The sequence below is a fragment of the Anabrus simplex genome, chromosome 8, assembly GCF_040414725.1.
Source record: "Anabrus simplex isolate iqAnaSimp1 chromosome 8, ASM4041472v1, whole genome shotgun sequence".
Taxonomy (NCBI): domain Eukaryota; kingdom Metazoa; phylum Arthropoda; class Insecta; order Orthoptera; family Tettigoniidae; genus Anabrus; species Anabrus simplex.
In genome coordinates this window covers 88,655,171-88,677,037 of record NC_090272.1, presented here as the reverse complement: position 1 = coordinate 88,677,037, position 21,867 = coordinate 88,655,171, and the positions used below count along the sequence as shown (strand labels likewise).

Sequence of the window (21,867 nt, the reverse complement as noted above, 5' to 3'; positions counted from 1 at the left end):
TTGAGGTTAGTGCTTCATTCCTTGCAGTGGGAGATTCTAAGATATTACCAATCCTATCAAGCACATATTCAAATGTTCTGTAATCTAACCTAAATCTCTCATTGTATTCATATGATTGTTCCATACCCGTATAGGCTGTTCTTGGCCTAAAAGTTCTTGGACGGCGAATATAAACTCTCTCCTCGTCACTATTTGAATCAGTCAACCATTTCACTGATCTTCACAATTTTATGCCAATATATCAATATACCACACTCTTTGGTTTCACTAATAATATGAAATATGAGTCAAAATACACTAATAGAAATAATCCCAATAATATGAGTAAATTTTATTAGTTATGTTGTCTATGAAACAATTTACTAATATTATTAGGAACATCTACTAATAATTTAGACTCATAAACTAATAACTAATATTATTAACTAATAATTTTATGAAACACAATACTAATATTATTAGTTAATATTATTGGTTTTTACTAATAATATTAGTGAAATATGTTTTATGAAACAGGGCCCTGACCACGTGCTAGCGGAGACAGGCAAAACGGCAACACTTCAATACGGTAGTCAAGCTAGTTACAGATGGCACCACTATACTACCCATATTGCCAACTACAATCGACTGTAAATAGTTAGTAGGTATTTATTTTGTGGCTCGCTTAAATTTTATAACATTTTTTTAAAATTCTCATATTTGTGTAAGCAAATAAAAGATTATAAGCACTATATGGCATTAAATAAGAATTAACATGAATAAAATGCGTAACTCTATCTGACATGAAAAGTAGTAGATTGGTGATTCTGATTAACGGGTGACGTTCTTCATTTCATTTTTGTAGTGGTGCCAACATGACTTACAACTGTCAAGTGCAACCTTGTGCCGGCCCACCTATAAACGAACAGGTCTCTCTTTCTGCAGGCCTTTAAATCACTTTCATAGAATTGAAGCCGTACTATAATGCACTATAAAACACAAGGTTATTGAATGCTTCTCAAGGTAGACAAGTTCTGTTTTAATTTGGATACTGGAAATGTAAGCCTAAACAGAAGTGTTGCTTAAGGAGGTTAATATTTTGGCTTGATGTAATTTCAGTGACTCCTTTACTTTTATGGAATTACACGCCGCTGTATGCTAATGGCAGATTCCATTCTTTCAAAACACCGACTTCAGTGGTGCAGTCGGTTAGTGGTTGGTCTTCTATCCTGAAGTTAACAGCTCCATCGCGGCTGAGGCATGTCATCTCAAAATTCAAGAGTTTCAAAACTCACGATTCTCAAAACTTACGAATTCCACGAAGAGGATTAGTAAGAGTAGGTTTCTCTACCTGGGCCAGTCTCAAAACTCACGAGCAGGGCCAGTTCTTCTCTGAATGGATAAATGTCCATCCTATTAGTGATTGGATAATGGAATACTTTTAATAATGGGATAACTTCATTCCGATTATTTAGATAATCAAATGAATAATCAAATCAAATAATCGAATGAGTTTCAAATATCATTCAGTTTTATCGCCCAGAATAATCGGATGCGGCATGGATACATTTTTTGCTTTAAGTGTGTCGGGTTAGATAAATAATCAATTGAAGTAACCGAATAGATGAACGCTTACGAAAAATAGAAATACGCTTTTTCCAAACGAATCTCCAAATGTTGAAACTAAATGAGTGAATTAACTGTCTTGATCTCTAATATCTCTAAATAAAATTCCTTATTCAAGTAAATGTCGCCTTCTGGCCAAATAATGGAACTAAGCCCCAGTACCACTAACTGACCGTTTCTTTTACTAGCAGTGGGCAATATACCTACTTTTAATTTTATGTCTTCCGGCTCCATGCTGGTCTTCGGTCCAGGGGGTGCCGGGTTCGGTTTCCGGTCGGGTGGGAGATTTTAACTTCCATTAGTTAATTCCTATTGCTCGGGGACTGGGTGTTCGTGCCGTCTTCACCATTAGACTTCATCTGGGGCCTCATCCTCACAGACGTGCGGGTTGCCTATATGGCGTCAACCCTAAAGACCCGCACCAGACCTCCCCGGAGACTGCACGTCACTCTTATAAATTTATGTGAAAGGAAAAAATGCATTACATTAGCTTTAAGACAACAGCAAAATATTTTTAAAATAATGATAATAATACATCTCTGTCTCTTTCATTCACTAACCATTCATTTTCCCCTGTGTGTTGGGGTGACAGAATAATATTCACAGTATCCCCTCCCTATTCTAAGAGGCGACTAAAAAGGGGGGGCTCTTAAATTATTTAAGGAAAGACTAGATAAACAACTGATAGGGAATCTGCTACCTGGGTGACTGCCCTAAGTCGGTGGAAAAACATGGCTTGAAGGGAAATGTGAGTCACCGCGCACCTCATCCCTCCTGCAGTCATCGCAAGAACCTGTTGTCAGGATTCGTGAATTCATCGTTTTACAACGGTAGGGCAGAGCGATTTTTTCCCCTCACTAGAGTAGTTACTACGGGACCTGTTCCACTCATTGCAAATACTTTTTTTTTTTTTTTTTTTTTTTTTTTGCTAGGGGCTTGACGTCGCACCGACACAGATAGGTCTTATGGCGACGATGGGATAGGAAAGGCCTAGGAGTTGGAAGGAAGCGGCCGTGGCCTTAATTAAGGTACAGCTCCAGCATTTACCTGGTGTGAAAATGGGAAACCACGGAAAACCATCTTCAGGGCTGCCGATAGTGGGATTCGAACCTACTATCTCCCGGATGCAAGCTCACAGCCGCGCGCCTCTACGCGCACGGCCAACTCGCCCGGTCATTGCAAATACTACAAACACTGATGAGTAAAAGGGCACTTTTAGCTCTGGGACTCCCACTGACTCTCAAAAATATCGTTTTACAGTTTGCGGACTATATCTGGTTACCTGAACATATTTCCCGGGCCGAGTGGCGACTAAGGCGTTTATTTTCTTAGCCCAAGTTGGCAGGTTCGATTCTGGCTCAGTCCGGCGGCATTAGAAGGTGCTCAAATACGCCAGCCCCGTGTCAGATTTATTGGCACGTAAAAGAACTTCTGTGGATCAACATTCCGGTACCTCGGCGTCCCCGTAAACCGTAAAAGTAAGACCAATAACATTAATTCATGATGAACATTATTTTCGGCACATTTGATTTTTCTGTTTTGTCCATTAGAGATGGCACTTTGTGATGCGCTGCACTTACCTCCCAGAAAGTTGTCGACGCTTTATAGTATCACAACAAATCATGACAGATGTGCTGACCTGTTGTACAAGTGGGGGAACATCCCGAGTCCAACAGGCAAGTGCGGATTTCCTGACACAAACAATAAATTTATTGTGGAGGAATGTCCCGTGGAAATTTGCTGGAGTTCTTGAATACTGCTGTACCCCAGAGGCTCTACAATGTATAATAATTTAGACATTAATTTGTAACTCTCATATTTTCGTTTATCTTATATGTTGTAGATTAGTTAAGTTTGTAATACCATCCGCTAAATGAATACGCGATTACGATGGGCTAGCCGATCTTTACTCTGGTGTATTCTGAAGTACGGTAACATTTTTCTAATTAAAATGTGATTGTGACATGATTTATGATATGTGATGGATTTATTTATGAATTTTGAATGTTTGTCATGTCCCACTTTTTTCAAAATATGCCGGGCTGAGTGGCTCAGACGGTTGAGGCCCTGGTCTTCTGACCCCAGCTTGAGAGGTTCGATCCTGGCTCAGTCCGATGATATTTGAAGCTGCTCAAATACGTCAGTCTCGTGTCGGTAATGTACTGGCACGGAAAAGAACTCCTGCAGGTCAAAATTCGGCACCTCGGTGTCTCCGAAATCTGTCAAAAGTAGTTAGTGAGACGTAGAAACAATAACATTATTATTTTATTATTGTTAGTAGTAGTACCCATTTATGAAATATCCCAGCCTTTTAGGCCCAAGTTAAACATTTGGAAATTACCTGTTTAAAATGTATATTATGGGAACCTACGCTGGCCCCTAGCCCTACATAAATTTAGAAAAGAAAGATACACAGATGTTTGAGATGTATCATCTGGGAGAAAACGGAGATATGGTTGTCGAACAGGTAACAGACTTGTGTTCCCTGGGGCAACACACTCAAGTTCTCTTTCAAGGTGCAGTAATTTTGTGAGAGTACAGCAGCAAGGTCAGACTTTCTCCTGACCATTACTACACACTACCGGCCAAGTTCATGGCGTGCTGCTTTTTATTTCAGTATCCTTCATACTATGTTGACACAACCACTTCTGCTCAGTACGCGCACCACGTGGAATTTCAGTTGCCTCTTATTCAAAAGGACTGACGATCTTCAACGATTAAACATATAAAACAAAGTTACCTGCATATTCACTCAAGTCTCAGCATTCTGCATGACCGTGCGAATTTTTCCGGTTCATTCCAGATCTTTCCCTTATTTTATATCATGTTTACCGAGTCAAGAAGAGAATTTACCGCCGACATTTCTGAAGTTAATTTCTTAAGAAGTCGCACCGACTGACAGTCATAATGATTACGCTTATCGCGCTTCAAAGAACTCGTTGTTTCCTCCATGCATGTGTCACAGTTGTGCCGGTCAAACGTGCGCCTTTTCCTTCCAGCGAACAGAAGCTCCTCGTCAGCGTACCATTCCTAAAGAGGCGCTATGACAAGAATACAGTATAATGAAAATTTGTTTGAAAATAGTCTTCGTAAGAACACTACTTTTGTTAGAAATATTTTTAATAAAGCTGAAATGTCAGTCCTAATAAATTAAATAAGATCAACTGAATTCATACGCTATACAAATAATACTGGTTTGTCTTTCACCCTTCACTCGCTGATTATGGAGCGGGGATATCAGTCGTTCATTCTCCCTGCTTGTTAATATTTTGAAAGAATTTATCCCGACATGGTATAGGCCTTGTGAAGTTGCAAGTTCACTGTTCTTAATGAATGACGAAGCTCTAAGAACTGAACCAAACATACACCAAGCTTAGAGACACGGAGAAACAAGGAAATTTAACAACCTTCAGGACGAACATTCAGCTCTCATTCAAAGCCGTATATTATCCTGATATTAGTTAACAGATCTGAAGATCGTATTGACTACGTTCCTAGTTTTCTACTTTGTAAAGTACAGTAAAGTGGGACCGTTCAGAGATCCCAGTTTCGATTCTTGAAGCTGACAGTGGATATCTTCGGTGTCGCCCCCTCTCCGCCTCCATCAGTTTTTAATGCTCTGTCTAGGAAAATGCTATAATAATGCGTCATATTTTGCAACTGTAAGGTACAACTATAATATGATATCTATATCGAAATAATAATAATAATAACCGAGCTCGATAGCCGCAGGCGCTTAGTTGAGGCTAGTATCCAGCATTCGGTAGATATTGGGTTCGAACCCCACTGTCGGCAGCCGTGGTTTCGCAATTTCACACCAGGCCACGGCCGCATTCTTCCCACCCCTAGCGCTTTCCTATCCCATCGTCGCCATAAGACCTATCTGTGTCGGTTGCGACGTAAAGCAACTTTCAAAAGAATAATAATAATAGTACCGGGATGTACACCCCTACGCCGCACTTTTAAATCTTGCGCCAATAAAACCTTCTCTCTCTCTTTCTTAGCATTAATCCCGACTTGCAGGGTCTGCTGCTTTGCTACATCTCCTTCATTTCTCTACAGGAGAAACTCGGAACTTAAAACTGGACCAAATTATAAATTTTCTCAGAAGATGTCACTACCTTAATTTTTTGATTATGAAGTTGCCAGAACTGTGTGAATTTCAACTTGTTTTGTTTTCTGTTCCTCAAGAAGTGTGGACACTCTCTCATAGATGTCTCTACTAAAAAACTATGATCATGCACCTTGGTGCGAAGTGAAGGAACTTTATTTGAAGAAATGTTGTATTCATAAGTTTGTTCTTTACTAAATTTCGTTCATTCAGTGGTGGGTTGGCAATATCTTTCTTTCCGCCTGTTTTGATTTTTTTTTTTTTTTTTTTTGCTAGGGGCTTTACGTCGCACCGACACAGATAGGTCTTATGGCGACGATGTTTTGATTTTAACCAATCAAAAATTTCTGTAATTAATTTCCTACCAATCACAGGTTTCTTCTTCGATTTGATGTGTAACTTTAAGCGACTCAATAAAAGAAAGAGGGTGTGGCTTAATTATTCATGAAAGGTCTCGAACGTTCCCCGAGGGTTTATAAACTGTTGATTTTCTCGTCTCTCGGCCACTTGATCAACATCTAACCTAGTGTGTGGACGTGTAGCAGGAGGCGGGAGGTGCCTCGTTCATCAGGCGGCTGGTCTTCAGTAAGGTAATGGCCGTTTAACATCTTGCTAGCTCAGCAGTTTAACCCGCGGGAAAGGTCCGAAACCTTTACAATGTAACCTATCTTTCCAACATGTAATTTTCTGCCGTTTGATGTAAAAACTTCATAAAATCTGTAAGTGTAATTAGGGGATAGAGAGTGATTTACCCTCTCGAGCTCCCCTTCATTTTGGTTTGAGGTGACTACGTTCTGGTAACTGGTTCTCTTCCTTAATGTTTTAAATTTCTTTCTTATACGGGTCACCTCCATAGTTTGGGAATAGCCCCTGTTTCATTGGCCTAGTGCCTTTTAGGTTTTAAAATGAGTATTTAGGAGTGCAAGTACGCCTCCATTCATTTTTTTTATTTCGGGCCACTTATTTAACCTGTTCTTTTTCTGCTAAGGCCCAGTAGATTGGGTACAGGATACCCCCGTGTCATTGTTGTAAGTAGTGCCTTAATGGCAAGTAATTGTAAAGTCTACTATTGCCTTGAAGAGGCTTGAAAAACTGAGAGCGTGTATGCTCTTTTCAAGTATTGTAAAAGTGCCTCTAGGAGGCTTGACATGGTAAATTAAGGAGCAAGCGCTCCAGGTATTTGGGGATATCTGCCCTTTGTAAAATTACGCGCCTCTGTAATGTTTGATCTGGAAGCTCAAAAATTGTAAAACTAAGGGCTGTAGCCGAAGTGTGTTAATGATTCGAAGTCTTGGATATTTTTTCTAAATTTTGTTTTTAAATTACTATGTTATTGTTATCTCACTAAGTGAGAAATTGGTTTTTTTTGAAAATATAACCTTCCATTTCAGTTTAAATTCTTTCTTGACAAAGTAGTTAGACCCATTCACCCCGGCACCTTTTTTCACCTCTGCTGATCCACCAAATCACGGTAATAATAATAATAATAATAATAATAATAATAATAATAATAATAATAATAATAATAATAATAATGTCGCACTGACATCGAAGGATAGTAAAGGATTATGAAGTTATCGGGCTTGACCATACTGATGGTACAGCTCCAGCATTAACCTGGTGTGAAAATGATCCCAGAAAACCATCTTCAGGACTGACGATGCGACGGTGGGCTTCCGTCTCCCGAAAACAAGATCACAGCTATGTGACCCGAATCGCGCAGCCAACTCGCTCGGTAATAATAATAATAATAATAATAATAATAATAATAATAATAATAATAATAATAATAATATTGTGATGTTTGGGACATCACTGAATGTTTTTAATTATTGAACTATATATTTAATTGATAATATGTATATATTTAATCACTGATAGGTCATTTTAAATTAATATGTATATATATAGGGCTTTTATCATCGATTTCAATCATCATTTCATTTCTTTGTATCGCGGCTATAACGTATTCTGAACGAACAAATTATTGGGTAAAGTATTTCAACATCACGCATATTTATAACTTGCAGTAAATTTTCCAATAGCCGTTGTGAGGTGACCAGAGTCAGCAGGCTAATTTCAGCCCAGTTCCAGGAAAAGTACGTCATCGAGGTTACGAGAGATATTACCCTCTCCACCTCATGAAAAGACAGTTGATACATTATTAACACCCACTTTTCAAACTCAGCTTCGAGACGCTTTATTTCAGCGGGAAAGTTCAGCCTATGTGAATGAACGTAATGAAGCAACGTGATGGATGCACAGCTATACATGGGAGAAGGGATGAGACCTCGAATCTTACTGGACCATGTGATATGGCTGATGGAAGGAGACTTTTGAACCAATATATACCCTGACAAGGGCTGGAGAGGACATTCTCATTCAGACTCTCATTCACATTCAGATTCGGAGATTCGGACATTCTCATTCAGACTCTCATTCAGACTCACATTCAGATTCACATTCAGATTTAGATTCTGATTCTGATTCTCACGCTTGGAAGATACTCTTACTACGATTCTACGTCTACACATCGGAGAAGATTTTAACTTAGTTCACTTCGCATCTGAGTATATTCTACTCAAAAGTTACTCTCATTGGGACTTGTTATCTCAATGACGAGAGGTAGTCAACGGGAGACCGGTTTTTGACTAGTATAGGGCAGGAGAGCTTTTATTATGAGTTTAGCTACGCTACTGTTCCGTAATACGGAAGAATACGAAGGTATTCTCTCCATGAACATAACCCATGGTGGTTTTGCACTTAAAATTAGGACTCATTACGACTTTATGTAAGGAGTACAATAGGAAGTGTTAAAGACAGGAAATGTGGATGTAGGACTGGAATCCAACAACAGATGAGGCAGCCTGTACGAGAAATCCACCCATCTTCAGCTTCAAGACAACAGAGTCTACATTTGGTGAGCTTATGGCATAAGTTACTGCAAGTCTTCGCGCAACAGTTCATTTTCTTAAAGTTAATTTCATTCACTTTTACTTTTGCTTCCGTAAGTTCAGATTTCGTTAATACGCCGTTACGTCACGTTTTCATCTTAATAAATAGCTGTTTTAATTTGTATTTTATGAAATGATTATTAATGATCCTTAAATTCCAAGTTAGTGTACTTAATGGTTTGTGTTCCGTTCACCCCACCCCTGGGAGTTTTTTGAGTCTCATTACGTATTTTTATTTATTATTATTATTATTATTATTATTATTATTATTATTAATTATCTACTTTTGTTTTCAAGCCATAAGCTTGAAGACTGGCGCCCTTGGGATACTGTTTCTGGAGAAACCATGACATATCATTTATTTATTTTAATATTAAAGTGACCCGCCACGTTATAAATTTGTCATACATCTGTGGGCAAAGTGGGTACGTCACAATATGACACCTTTTCCGTTGCGTAGCTGTTTAGGCGCTCACCTATGCTCCAGGATGTGGAATCGAATGGCATTTAAGTGTTCTTAAATGCAAGCTCAGAGCCATCTCATGGAGATACAGTGTTTATTGTGCACTATCAGAGCCGTATGTAGGCCTGGGCCTTATGGGCCCGAGACCAGAACGGCAAAAATGAAAAGCTCTAATATTTCGAAAACGAGTTTTTAAAATGCGCGCACTTTAATAGTATTCTAAGCGAAAGCTTCTGACATGAATTACGCAAACTTCGGTCCACTTATTCGAAAGTTGTCGATTGGCAGGGCCTGGATTTCATTGACATGTCATCTTTTAATTGGTGCGTCATGGAAGTTGCTAAGTTATATACAAATCCTGTGTATGGCCCCCAGATTACAGAAATGCGTATTTATTAAGTCATTTTTTCGTCATTTTTTGAAGTATTTGATTTTTAGGTCATTTTTTTGCTTTTTGCTTCAATATTTTGTCATTTTTAATTATTTTCTTTTTCTTATTGGTTATTTTTAAATAAGAATCCACGTTTTACGTCATCAACCAACCAGGTCCTATATCTTGACATACTTGAAGGTTTACGTGAAGGTTCTTCTTCGAAAGTTTCTGCACTCAGTTGTGAGCTGAATACGTAGCTTTGTACACCCCTCACCTTTGTGTCTTAACAAGAGGTGAGAGCTAAGCTATTCTTGTGTGACCTTCAGACGAGGGCTAAGCCTTTATCAGTTCACCAGGAAAGTGTGTTCACAGTGTGACGTCAGCAGTGAGGTATTTCTGCCAGTGTACTATATTTCGTTGTTCCTTCAGGTCAGTTTTAGTTGTACAGTTTGTCGATGTCAGTTGTGTGTAACCATTTCGAGTGCGTGTTGAAATGCAAAAGGTAAAACCATCCAAGGCAGGTCATTTGAGACAAATTGTCTCTGAATTTGGGTAAGATACCTTTTCTACAGATGGTGTAGAGATGGCTGAAAAATAACGTAGCAGTTACTTTGTCCGAGTTACATGTCTGTCACTGTTACAAATGTAACGAGGACGAGAAATAACAGGTTATCGAGTAACGACAAAAGAAAAACAAACTAGTGAAAACAGTAACTGGGAAGTGGGGACCAGTCACTAGTAGCAGCTTGCACACTAGTAGCACCTTACAGACACAGAATGTGACCTTCAAATAGTACGCATGTCTTCCAAGTGAGAGCGGTTTCGTAGGAGATTGCTTTAAGTTCCTGCTGTCATCTGGTAGTGGTAACTAAAGTGTAAACTGTTATCACACATTCAACTGTTCGTGCAAGGCTACCTACATTATAATATTATAAGTTTCACCCGTATAATTTTTCTTGTACCATAAATAAATTATTATGCTAACTTTCCATACTGAACTGATATTATAGAATGAACGTAGATAAAATGCATTTTGTAATACTATTTCACTTTGACATCATTATAATTGAATAAACCTGACCCCGCCGGGAATCGAGCCCGGGACCGCCAGGTGACAGGCGGGCGCGTTGCCCCCTACACCGTGGAACACAATGAGCACAATTGTTTGAATATTCATAACAAGTACAATAAACATTTCAGATTGTCATGAATGAAACGAACGTGATAACGTCTCTTCACCCACTTAAGTTTTTATTAATTCATTTCACACAATCCATTATAACAAAATAACACATTATCGGTTCTTCATTTTACTTAAACGATCCTCTTGTACCGGTTTGTGCAAGGTTTGGCAGACAGATCATCATGTTTTCTTGTCTTCCATCCTTAACTGGGGCATTGTCAAACTCACTCCTCTAGATTTCAGAAAAAGATGCTATGTTGTCTTCTCATTTCATCCCCTGTCTGCCTCTTGATAACTTTATAGCAAATTGGAATGCGTGTTTTGCTGTTCAACAGTGTGTGTAGTGATGCGTGCGCGCATGTGTGAGTGAATGAATGGCAATTTGCAACACAGCTGTAAGGGGACAAGCTTGAAGCCGTGACCAGGCTGTGACCAGTAAAAGGTGAGTAACGTTGGACGTTAAACGGGGACAAGCTTGAAGCCGTGACCAGGCTGTGACCGCACAGAACACCAATGTGTGACCGGTAAAAGGTGAGTAACGGTGGACGTTATTTTTCACTGATACTTTTCACAATTACTTTATTGTAGCAGTGACAGATGTAGCAGTTACACAAAAATAACCGTTTATCACACCTCTAAGATGGTGAAATACTATTCTGTAAAGTGTGTGAAGTGAAAGTGGCAGCAGCAGAAAGATTCACTGTTCAACAGCACGTCAGTCGCGACAAACATGTGCGCGCTATTCACAATATCAGCAGAACGAAAAGTACTCAAGAGTTACTCATGCAAAACCCATCATCAAGCAGAGGTACAACCTCAGCCTTTTTTTTTTTAATGAAATGTGTGAAGTTCTTGTCACAGCAAATATTCCTCTTCATAAACTATTCCTAAATTAAGGCAGTTCCTAGCACGGTATACAGGTCATACCATTCCGGACGAATCTACGCTAAGGAAAAATTGCATATCGCTCTGCTATGAAAAAAACACTTCAAGGAATACGGGAAAGAACAAGCGGAAAGAAGATTTTTGTCTCAGTAGACGAAACTACTGATGTTGAAGGTCGTTACGTAATGTAATTGTAGGAACCACGGAAATAGATAATCCCGGAGAAATATTTTTGCTAACTTTTGAAGTCCTGGAATCTGTTAATCATTCTACAATATGTCGAATGTTTGACAGGGCCATGGTTCTGCTGTGGCCTGACGGTATGAGGTATGATGACGTTTTACTTTTCGTGACCGACGCCGTGCCTTACATAGTTAAAGCTGGTAAAGCTATCAAAGCTTTTTTATTCAAGAATGGTGCTTGTAACTTGTCTAACTCATGCTTTCCACAGAGTGGCAGAAGACGCGAGGGAGAATTTTCCTGACTTTGATAGACTTGTGTCGCAGGTAAAAAAGGAATCTCGGTTTTCCTTTTCCTAAAAACGAACAAAAATGACCTAAAAATCCCAAGTATTTATTGTTTTAAACTAAATTATATACGTTTCTAGATATGAACAATATTGATAATTGATATTTTTCCTAATTTTTACACAGCAGGTAAAGAGAAATGATCTGAACAGGAAAACCACGTTCCTATAAAGATAATCGTAATCGCCGTCGGTTGCAGATTTAACTGTAAAGCTATATATAATGCCATATTATGTAGGTTTTAATATTTACCTCAGACCGTGTTGCAGTAGACAACTCTGACCATCCGTAGATTCTCGAAGGTGAACGAACGTCAATTGTCGGCCAAAACGTTCTTGTACATTGAAAAGCTCCTTTCGACGTCCACAGATGCGAGGGGTGCGTACTTGAAGTGCGCTAAATCACTTGGTAACAGCTCATCTTCAATATCCACTTCACTCAAATCTTCCCAAGTGAGTACCCGGACGACTGAGCACAAAATCTTGTATGCTGTGTTTTTATCAAGAACAGATTTTAGTTTCCGAAATACTGACTCGCCAACTTCACGCACATTTTCTAAAGCTTCCTGCGTTGCTCTCACCAAAGCCGTCACTTGTTCGATTGTCACACCTCTCTCCTGAAGTCGTGTAATAGCTGACAGCAGGGAGCTACAATTTGCCTTAATGTGTGCCAACTTACCGGTTGTTTACATGTAACAAGCTTTAACAGCTTCATTTTAGATAATAATCCCGTACTGACTATAATTCAAATAGCGAACATATAAGATTAACTTAAATATTATATTTAAGTGGTCCGCCTATTCAATACATATATAATTTATTACGTTTAGTACAAGATTGGAAGACAGAATAGTATTCAGTTCTACAAATAACTTTACTGCTTCGGCCCCGTGTTGACTTTAAATCCTGAAGCTTCGCTACGAGATTCTCATAAAGGCTGACTTTGTGGTTTTCCTAACTGAAGTCAACATAGGTCATTACAGAAACGTCAGTAGGAATGTAGCAATTAAAAGCAATGTTATCATGTAAAATACTCGATCAAATGAAAATCCGCACATTTTCTCACTTGTAACGAACAGTACTACGGTGCCGATCTAACAGCCCAAAGTTCCAGAGCTGGAATGACTAGGCCACAGACAGCCATGAACACTTTTCTGCCGTTATTCCGTTAAATATGTACACTGCTCATTCCAATCAGTGCCTCAGAGTAGAAAATGAATAGGTCGAATGCTATGATGAACCAATGTGTTACGTACCAGTAGTATCAGAAAATTTATGAACCTGAGGAATAGCATGCTAAAGAAGAAAGTTATCTAACTCCCCAGCTACTTCCGCAAATATTCAGACAGGCTGTTACACTCGGTACGACCAAGCGAGTTGGCCGTGTGGTTAGGGGCGCACAGCTGTGAGCTTGCATCCGGCAGATAGAGGATTCGAACCCCACTGTCGGTAGCCCTGAACATGGTATTCCATGGTTTCCCATTTTCACACCAGGAAAATTCTGGGGCTGTACCTTCACACTCCTGGGCCTTTCCTATCCCATCGTCGCCATACGACCTATTTGTGTAGGTGCGACGTAAAGCAAATTTTTAAAAATACTCGGTACGCAGCAGAAGTCTTACTTATCAGAGATGCTTGATGATGATGCTTGTTGTTTAAAGGGGCCTAACATCGAAGGTCATCGGTCCTATCAGAGATGAGTGGCAACAGAAGACATAAAGCATATCACAACAAACAAAGGCCAATGTAATGTTATTGTTGATCTATTTTATGAGTTTTCTATATTGTAGGCCTTCACATTTAGTTTTCTTTCGACTCTTCGTTGCGTCTTATAAAATTATTTATAGCGTAGACTGTAGTTCCTTATTCTCTGACTTTATATACCGATTTTCATTCAAATCTGTTTACCCATTTTCTCGTGACTCAGCGCTGATATGGACTTAGTAACAAAAATCCAAATTCATGAATATCTCTGTGATCATAGCCGGTACGGTAAACATTTATAAGACATAAATGATCGGAAATTTAATACGGTATAACTTTCATCGATACGACCACTAATAGCAAATAATTGAGAATTAAATTTTAGTCCTTCCCCTCAACTACCATTTCACTCAGCGTGAATAAAATTATTTATGGCCTAGATTATAGCGATTTATTCCATGACTTCTCATGCCGATTTTCATTAAGGGCTACTAATAATATAAATATTTGAGAATTAAATTTTAAGCCTTTCCTAAAGTACCATTATATTTAGCGTGAATAGAATTATTTATAGCCTCGATTGTGGCGACTTATTCCCCGACTTTGGCTACCGATTTGCATTAACATACGACTACTAATAACAAATATTTAAGAATTAAATTTTAGGCCTTCCCCTAAACTACCATTTCACTCAGCGTGAATACAATTATTTACAGCCTATATATTGTATGGACTTATTCCCCGGCTTTGTTTAACGATTTTCATTAAGATACGACCAATAATAACATATATATTTGAGAATTAAATTTTAGGTCTTCCCCTAAACTACCATTTCACTCAGCGTGAATAAAATTATTTATATTCTAGATTATAGCGACCTATTTCCCGAGTTTGCACACCAATTTTTATTAAGATAGGACCACTAATAACATAAATATTTGAAAATTAAATTTTAGGCCTTCCCCTAAACTACGATTTCCATCAGCATGAATAAAATTATTTATGGCCTAGATTGTAGCGACTTCTTCCCAGACTTTGCATACCGATTTTCATTAAATTCTCTTTAGCCATTTTCTAGTGATGCGTGTACATACATACATACAGATAGACAGACAGACATACAGACAGACAGACAGACAGACAGACAGACAGACAGACAGACAGACAGAAATTACGGAAAAGTAAAAAGTGCATTTCCTTGTTACTGTGGACATGGCCGATACAGAAATACCTTTTTTTTTTCGAATTCTGAGCAATGTACAGACAAAACTCTTATTTTATACATAGAAGATAGATTAAGGAATGTCCATCAAATATCTTATAGCTCTTTCATAAAAAAATATTTTAAATCAAGAGTTCTTATTCATTACAACGATCATTTTAATATTTTATGAATACAACTGTTAGTTCCCACGAACTTTATCATCAAGAGTTTATTGAACAATTCAACCAGCTGGACTCCAGCTCCGTCCGCCGATTACTCAGGCTGCTCAAGGTTCCAAAACCCATATTGAAGTGGGAATTAATTCTTTGGATTTAATCAAGTTCCATGTTTATGTTTATTTTTCGGAACCAAACTACAGAACACACAGTGTCAATTTCATATGACATTAAACTCCGCAGCATAACTTAACAGTTTACAGAAACTAAAGACATATACAAGCTGGACAAACCGCCATGGGTATACAACAACGGAGTCATCGTCATTTTAACGGATTTTAAACTGAAATGCAACATCATCATGTACCATATTTTATTTCATATTCATCTGTGCAAGTGTTATAGTGTGTTTTAAAGTTGTTTTAAAGTTATATTTCATATTCATCCACGCAGGTGTTATAGTGTATTTAAAGTTGTATTAAGGTTATATTGTGTTTGCCCGATTTGACTTGTTGGCTGATGATGGCACATAGTTTGGTGCCGAAACTAGTACCTCATGTGAACGATATGCGATTCATTCACGTTAATAAATATCTTTGTATTGAATAGGAGGAACCCTCTTAACTTGTAAGATTTCCTAATAATAATAGTACTGTATTTGCTTTACGTCCCACTAACTACTTTTACGGTTTGCGGAGATGCCGAGGCGCCGGAATTTAGTCCCGCAGGAGTTCTTTTACGTGCCAGTAAATCTGCCGACACCAGGCTGACTTATTTGAGCACCTTCAAATACCAAAGGACTGAGCCAGGATCGAACCTGCCAAGTTAGGGTCAGAGGGCCAGCGTCTCATCGTCTGAGCCACTCAGTCCGGCAAGATTTCGTTGTAGACAGCATTAGTTGTTTCCTAATTAAAAAGTGATAGTGGGTACAAAAACAAGTATTATGAACCTAGTAACCATAGGTCTGCTGAGGAGTTGTCCGTCTGGGTTCTAGGACATTTCGCACCACTTGCCCGATGATTACCTGCGAAGTGTTAGCTGATGACTGTAAAATACTGTATTTAGGAGAGGACATTCCGAACCACTTGAAAGAGTGGTAAGTATTGCAAAGTTAAAACGATATCCTAATTAACCTAGTAATTTGTATCTCCTTTGTCCACTAGTGGCGCAGAAGCCTCCGGGTACGATGCGCATTGGTATCACCCAAATATCACTGTAAAATTTGTCACAAATGGAACATAATAATTGCTTTTACACATATCAAGTGAAAAATCCCTGGCAAATTACGAAATACCGTTGTTATTTGAGAAATATGAAAACATACTTAAGGCTTGTAGACAGGACTGGTTTATGACGTACTGCGCTGCTGGTGCCGTCTTTTGTTACTTTCTTCAGGTCCAGGGCTAGCACCGTGGAATGGGAGTGCTATGTCTGTAGATTCTCATTATCTTTGTCCATATGACTAGAGCGGCCAGTTCAAACAGCAAAATGGAGGTCAACAGAAAAATAGCATGATCCCTGGACCAATAAATATTTTTATTTTTGTTCGAACGAAAGTAGCTCGATCCCTGGACCAATAAATCACTAGTCCACTGAATTTTTCTTATGTACATTGGCCATACCATTTTGTCGCCTATTAAATATTGCATATCGCGATACAATTCATGAAATGATGATGTTTGACAAGTGAAGCAATGAAACGAAAGCAAAGTTCAGCGAACACGGATATCACACACAAAATCCACACACGAAATCGTTGAAAGTGTAAGACAAAAGACATACAGTACGTGTGTCACTGTGAGCGCAACACCAAATGTACTTGTAAAGTGGTAAAATACGTATACATAATATTCTCCAAAAATCAAATATTTCTTAATTTGCCAGGGATTTTTCACTTGATATGTGTAAAAGCAATTATTATGTTCCATTTGTGACAAATTTTATAGTGATATTTGGGTGATACCAATGCGCACTATACCCGAAGCCTCCGCACGGTGTGACCACTACTGATGTTAACTTTCCGTCGTCGCAACTGATCTGATTGGCACATGTATTCATTCTTATCTCACATTCGTCATTTGCGGAGAGCTATAATTTATATAATTACATCCACCTTTCAATAGTTTCCTGTTTCCTCGTGACCTTCAAGCCCATATCGGCCAGTTCATCAGAATCTTTTACTTGATAATGAAATAATGCAGTAATATATAAATATTCACAATAATAGTAATATTATCCATCCAAATACTCCTCAGGCACACTGCGCCCGAACACGATGTGTATTTCTATTGTATCGTTTTGTTTCGGGATTTATTCTTTAAAAATTGACCTTCTTATGATCATATTTACGTAAACATAAGTGTGATAAGTGTACAGTACTTTAAAGGGCAATTATTACAATAATGTAGGAGTTTTCTTCCGGAAATGTAAATTATTTTTGTTTCTGATTTCCAAAGTGCGTCTGTCAGGCCCATTCCGTCCACTGGCGTGGAAATGGAATTCCAATTTGACATGAAGTAGCACGGATTGTCCTGGCGTAAATATTTGGGGATTGCGGGAAAACCGTTCGCAGGTAGATAACAACCTATAGGTGAGTAGGCGAGTTGTGAAGAATTTAGTATTTTATGAAGAATGTTTAAGGTGTGGTAAGTGCACCGCAGGACGTGGCCAGGATAGGTGAGTAAATAATGATATTACCTGGTTGAAGTACCTCAGATTGTATGTGTATCGTACATATGCGTTCTGTCCTCGTAGTCAATTTTGTAGGATCACCGCTGCGTCTCTGTACACGTCATAGTAATCAAAATGAGGCAATACAAATGCTTCGACTACTGTTCGTTTTACCGAGCTCGATAGCTGCAGTCGCTTAAGTGCGGCCAGTATCCAGTATTCGGGAGATAGTAGGTTCGAACCCCACTGTCGGCAGCCCTGAAAATGGTTTTCCGTGGTTTCCCATTTTCACACCAGGCAAATGCTGGGGCTGTACCTTAATTAAGGCCACGGCCGCTTCCTTCCCACTCGTAGCCCTTCCCTGTCCCATCGTCGCCATAAGACGTAAAGCAACTAGCAAAAAAAAAAAAAAAATACTGTTCGTTTTAGTTTCTTCGGAAAAATGTATTTCAGCCTGTTTACGAAACGAAGAGATAATACTCGTTTCATTATGCTTGAAACACAAGCAGTCCAACACAGATTTTCATCCAGGGTAATGCCAACTCATTTCACTGTGGATTTAAGTGGTGCCATACTGCCACAAATGTTAATGGGAGGAAAATCCGCTGGGTTAACTTTTGATAGGATCTTGGGTTATCCCAGAAGTATTGCCTTGGTTAGAGGTAAATCTAACGCAATGCGAGAGATTTAAGACTGAATTATGGAGGACAGCGTCTTTGAAGGAAAACAACTGCAGCTCATTAGCATACAATCTGGTTTAGAGTTCACACTCCGAGAATGGTCTTGCATTCTCTCCGCCTACACTTTGCTCTACTGTACTTGTAGGCCAAGGGAACTTGAGTCATCAAAGATCCTTTACTATGTTGAAAAACAGGTTTATAAATCAAGAAGACATTATTATCCCATTCCTGCACGTGATGAGTCTACTGAAATGCCAACTTTCGAACTAAAATTATCAGTGGAAACCGGCTGCTCAAATTCACTCAGTTCAACCTGGGCAAAAGATTCTTTTTCAAAAAAGGCACTGAGGAAATACTGTAACATCCTTCTCAAAGGAAAAATGCTTCTCTCTGATTAGTCATGTGATGAGAGGAGAGAAGTGTCATCTACTTAAGGTGGTCATTCAAGGGAATGTAGGCAAAAGAAGACCAGGAAGAAGACGCATTTCTTGGATTGATAACCTCAAAACTTGGTTCAATTGGTCCACTATAGAGCTGTTTCGTGCTACATCATCTAAAGCAAGAACCTGTATAATGGCAACTCACCTTCTGAGAGGAGATGGCACTTGAAGAAGAAGAAGAAGAAGAGGAGGAAGAGGAGGATAGTTGCGTAGTTGTACTTCCTCTTAAAATAATAATCACCACCACCACCACTCTTAAATTGAGGAATATTTCAGTACTTCTACGGAGACACTTTGAAGGTAACTGGTTTCCGGGATATCTCAATAACATACAATTCTCGTTATATAACCTCAGAGCCGTTCAACTCTTTGGCTGAATGGTCAGCGTATTGGCCTTCGGTGCGGGGGTTCGACTCCCGGCAGCGTTGGGGATCTTAATTTCGTCTGGTTAATTTCTTTGGCTCAGGGGCTGGTTGTTTATGTTCATCTAAAATGCGCAAGTTCAGTTCATCAAGTTAATTAATAATTAATAATAAGAAAAATATAAAATTATATCTGGCTGCACGGTCGATAAGACCGAAAAAGAAAACAAAAGAAAAACCCTCAGAGCAGCCAGTTCCTCTATACTGGATTCGGAACCAGCTACACCAGCTAATTCGTTTCAAAAGCAGTTATAGTATTAAAAAAATTAACAACCTTTTATCCCAGAAAACATTTGGAATTATTCGGAAGATATTGAGTTCGAACTCCACTGTCGGCAGCCCAGAAAATGGTTTTCCGTAGTTTCCCATTTTCATACCTGGAAAATGCTGGAGCTGTACGTTAATTAAGGCCATGGTCCCTTCCTTCCCATTCCTAAACCTTTCCTTTCCCATCGTCGCCATAAGACGTATCTTTGTCGGTGCGACGTAAAGCAAATTGTAAAAAGTAAAAAAAACACATGGAATTCTATTTTTTCTTGTTTCTTTTTGCTAGTGGCTTTACGTCGCACCGACACAGATAGGTCTTATGGCGACGATGGGATAGGAAAGGCCTAAGAGTTGGAAGGAAGCGGCCGTGGCCTTAATTAAGGTACAGTCTTAGCATTTTCCTGGTGTGAAAATTGGAAACCACGGAAAACCATCTTCAGGGCTGTCGACAGTGGGATTCGAACCCACTATCTGCCGGATGCAAGCTCACAGCCGCGCGCCCCTAACCACACGGACAACTTGCCCGGTTTTTTTCTTATTTATGTACAGTAGTTACAGTTAATAACAATAATATAATAATATCGGCGGTTTAAAGTTATGCCATTCAGATGACCTACGTACCAATTTAAACGTTCCGATTGTGCTGTCATGTTGGTACGTAGCGAAACTCTATTGGGCTGTTCTTAGGCTGAGTTAACTTTCTTCGATGAAGAATGTCTCACAAAAGATTTTTTTTAACCTGTCAACACTCATCGGTCTAGAAAGCCAAGAATAACGGCCGAGAGGATTCGTCGTGCTGACCACACGACACCTCGTAATCTGCAGGCCTTCGGTCTGAGCAGCGGTCGCTTGGTAGGCCAAGGCCCTTCATGGGCTGTAGTGCCATGGGGTTTGGTTTGGTTTTGGTCAACACTCATGGCTTGGAATGACAAGAGAAATTGGGTACTTCGGCCGAGATTGAACCTATGAGTTTGTGATGTAAGTCGAATGCGGGTAGTGTGGTTGGTATCTTCTTCTATATGTATACATGTATCTAAGACCAAACGGTCTCCTTAACACTTGCACAAGCTCTTGGCCTACTGATCGACAGCTTCTTTCTTCTTTTGTAGTAGGGCTTAGTGTTATCTGATGAGAACGACGAACCACGACGTTAATGTCAATTTAATTGGCTTGTTTTATATATGTTCTAATTATCTGTTTACAAATGTCAAGCATAAGACCTTGATGAGGAATCCTTTGACGTATTCACGTAGGTAGGAGGCCAAACCAGCGTCCAGCTAAAATGATGTACATTAGTCCTCTAATGCATACCTTTGCAGTTAACTGCTCACCGGGCTGCTCTGGGCAGTTAATCTGCAAGTTAGCCGAGTAACTGCCCTGAGCGAGATAGGTATAACGGAGTGACTGAGCAGCAGGGTAGGCATGTGTTCACCCCCCAAAGAACGTGAGAAAGACTGTCTCGCCCAACATTCTCACAATAATAATAATAATAATAATAATAATAATAATAATAATAATAATAATAATAATAATAATAATAATAATAATAATAATAATGTTATTTGCTTTACGTCCCACTAGCTACTTTCAAGGTTTTCGGAGACGCCGAGGTGCCGGAATTTAGTTCCGCGCGAGTTCTTTTACGTGCCAGTAAATCTACCGACACGAGGCTGACGTATTTGAGCGTCTTCAAATATCAGGATCGAACCTGCCAAGTTGGTGTCAGAAGGCCAGCGCCTCAACCGTCTGAGCCATTCAGCTCGATAAACATGCATTTAAACATAAATTGAACTTAACTGACTTGTAAAAATAAACGACAATGAAATATTCTAAAATATTTAAAGAAGGGCGATCGATTATTCATTAAAAATCCCAAATAATTCCCGATTTTAGTACATGTATAAACAAAGGAAATTATTCTATCAAACTATAAACGTAAATTATATTTTAACCCACTGAATCAAAAATAAAATTTCGATATTTTTTAAAATTTAACACCATTTTAAATAAAGGATTATTATTTTTAAGTAGGTATAAAAGTTAATTATGTTTATCTCACGAAGTCATTAAAAACTTGCTTTAGAATTTATAACAAAAAAATTAAAGAAATATATAAACGAAAATTATTTTATCTCACAAATTCAAAAGAAATTCGATGTATGAAATTGAACAGAAATAAGTGCAAGTATTAGTTTGCCTATCTT

At 38.8% G+C, this 21,867-nt stretch overlaps 1 protein-coding gene across 3 annotated transcripts in view; it reads right to left on the bottom strand.

The window, feature by feature from the left end:
* Positions 1–21,867, bottom strand: part of LOC136879152 (ATP-binding cassette subfamily G member 4) — a 394,853-nt gene that overhangs the window by 76,956 nt on the left and 296,030 nt on the right. The window lies entirely within an intron of this gene.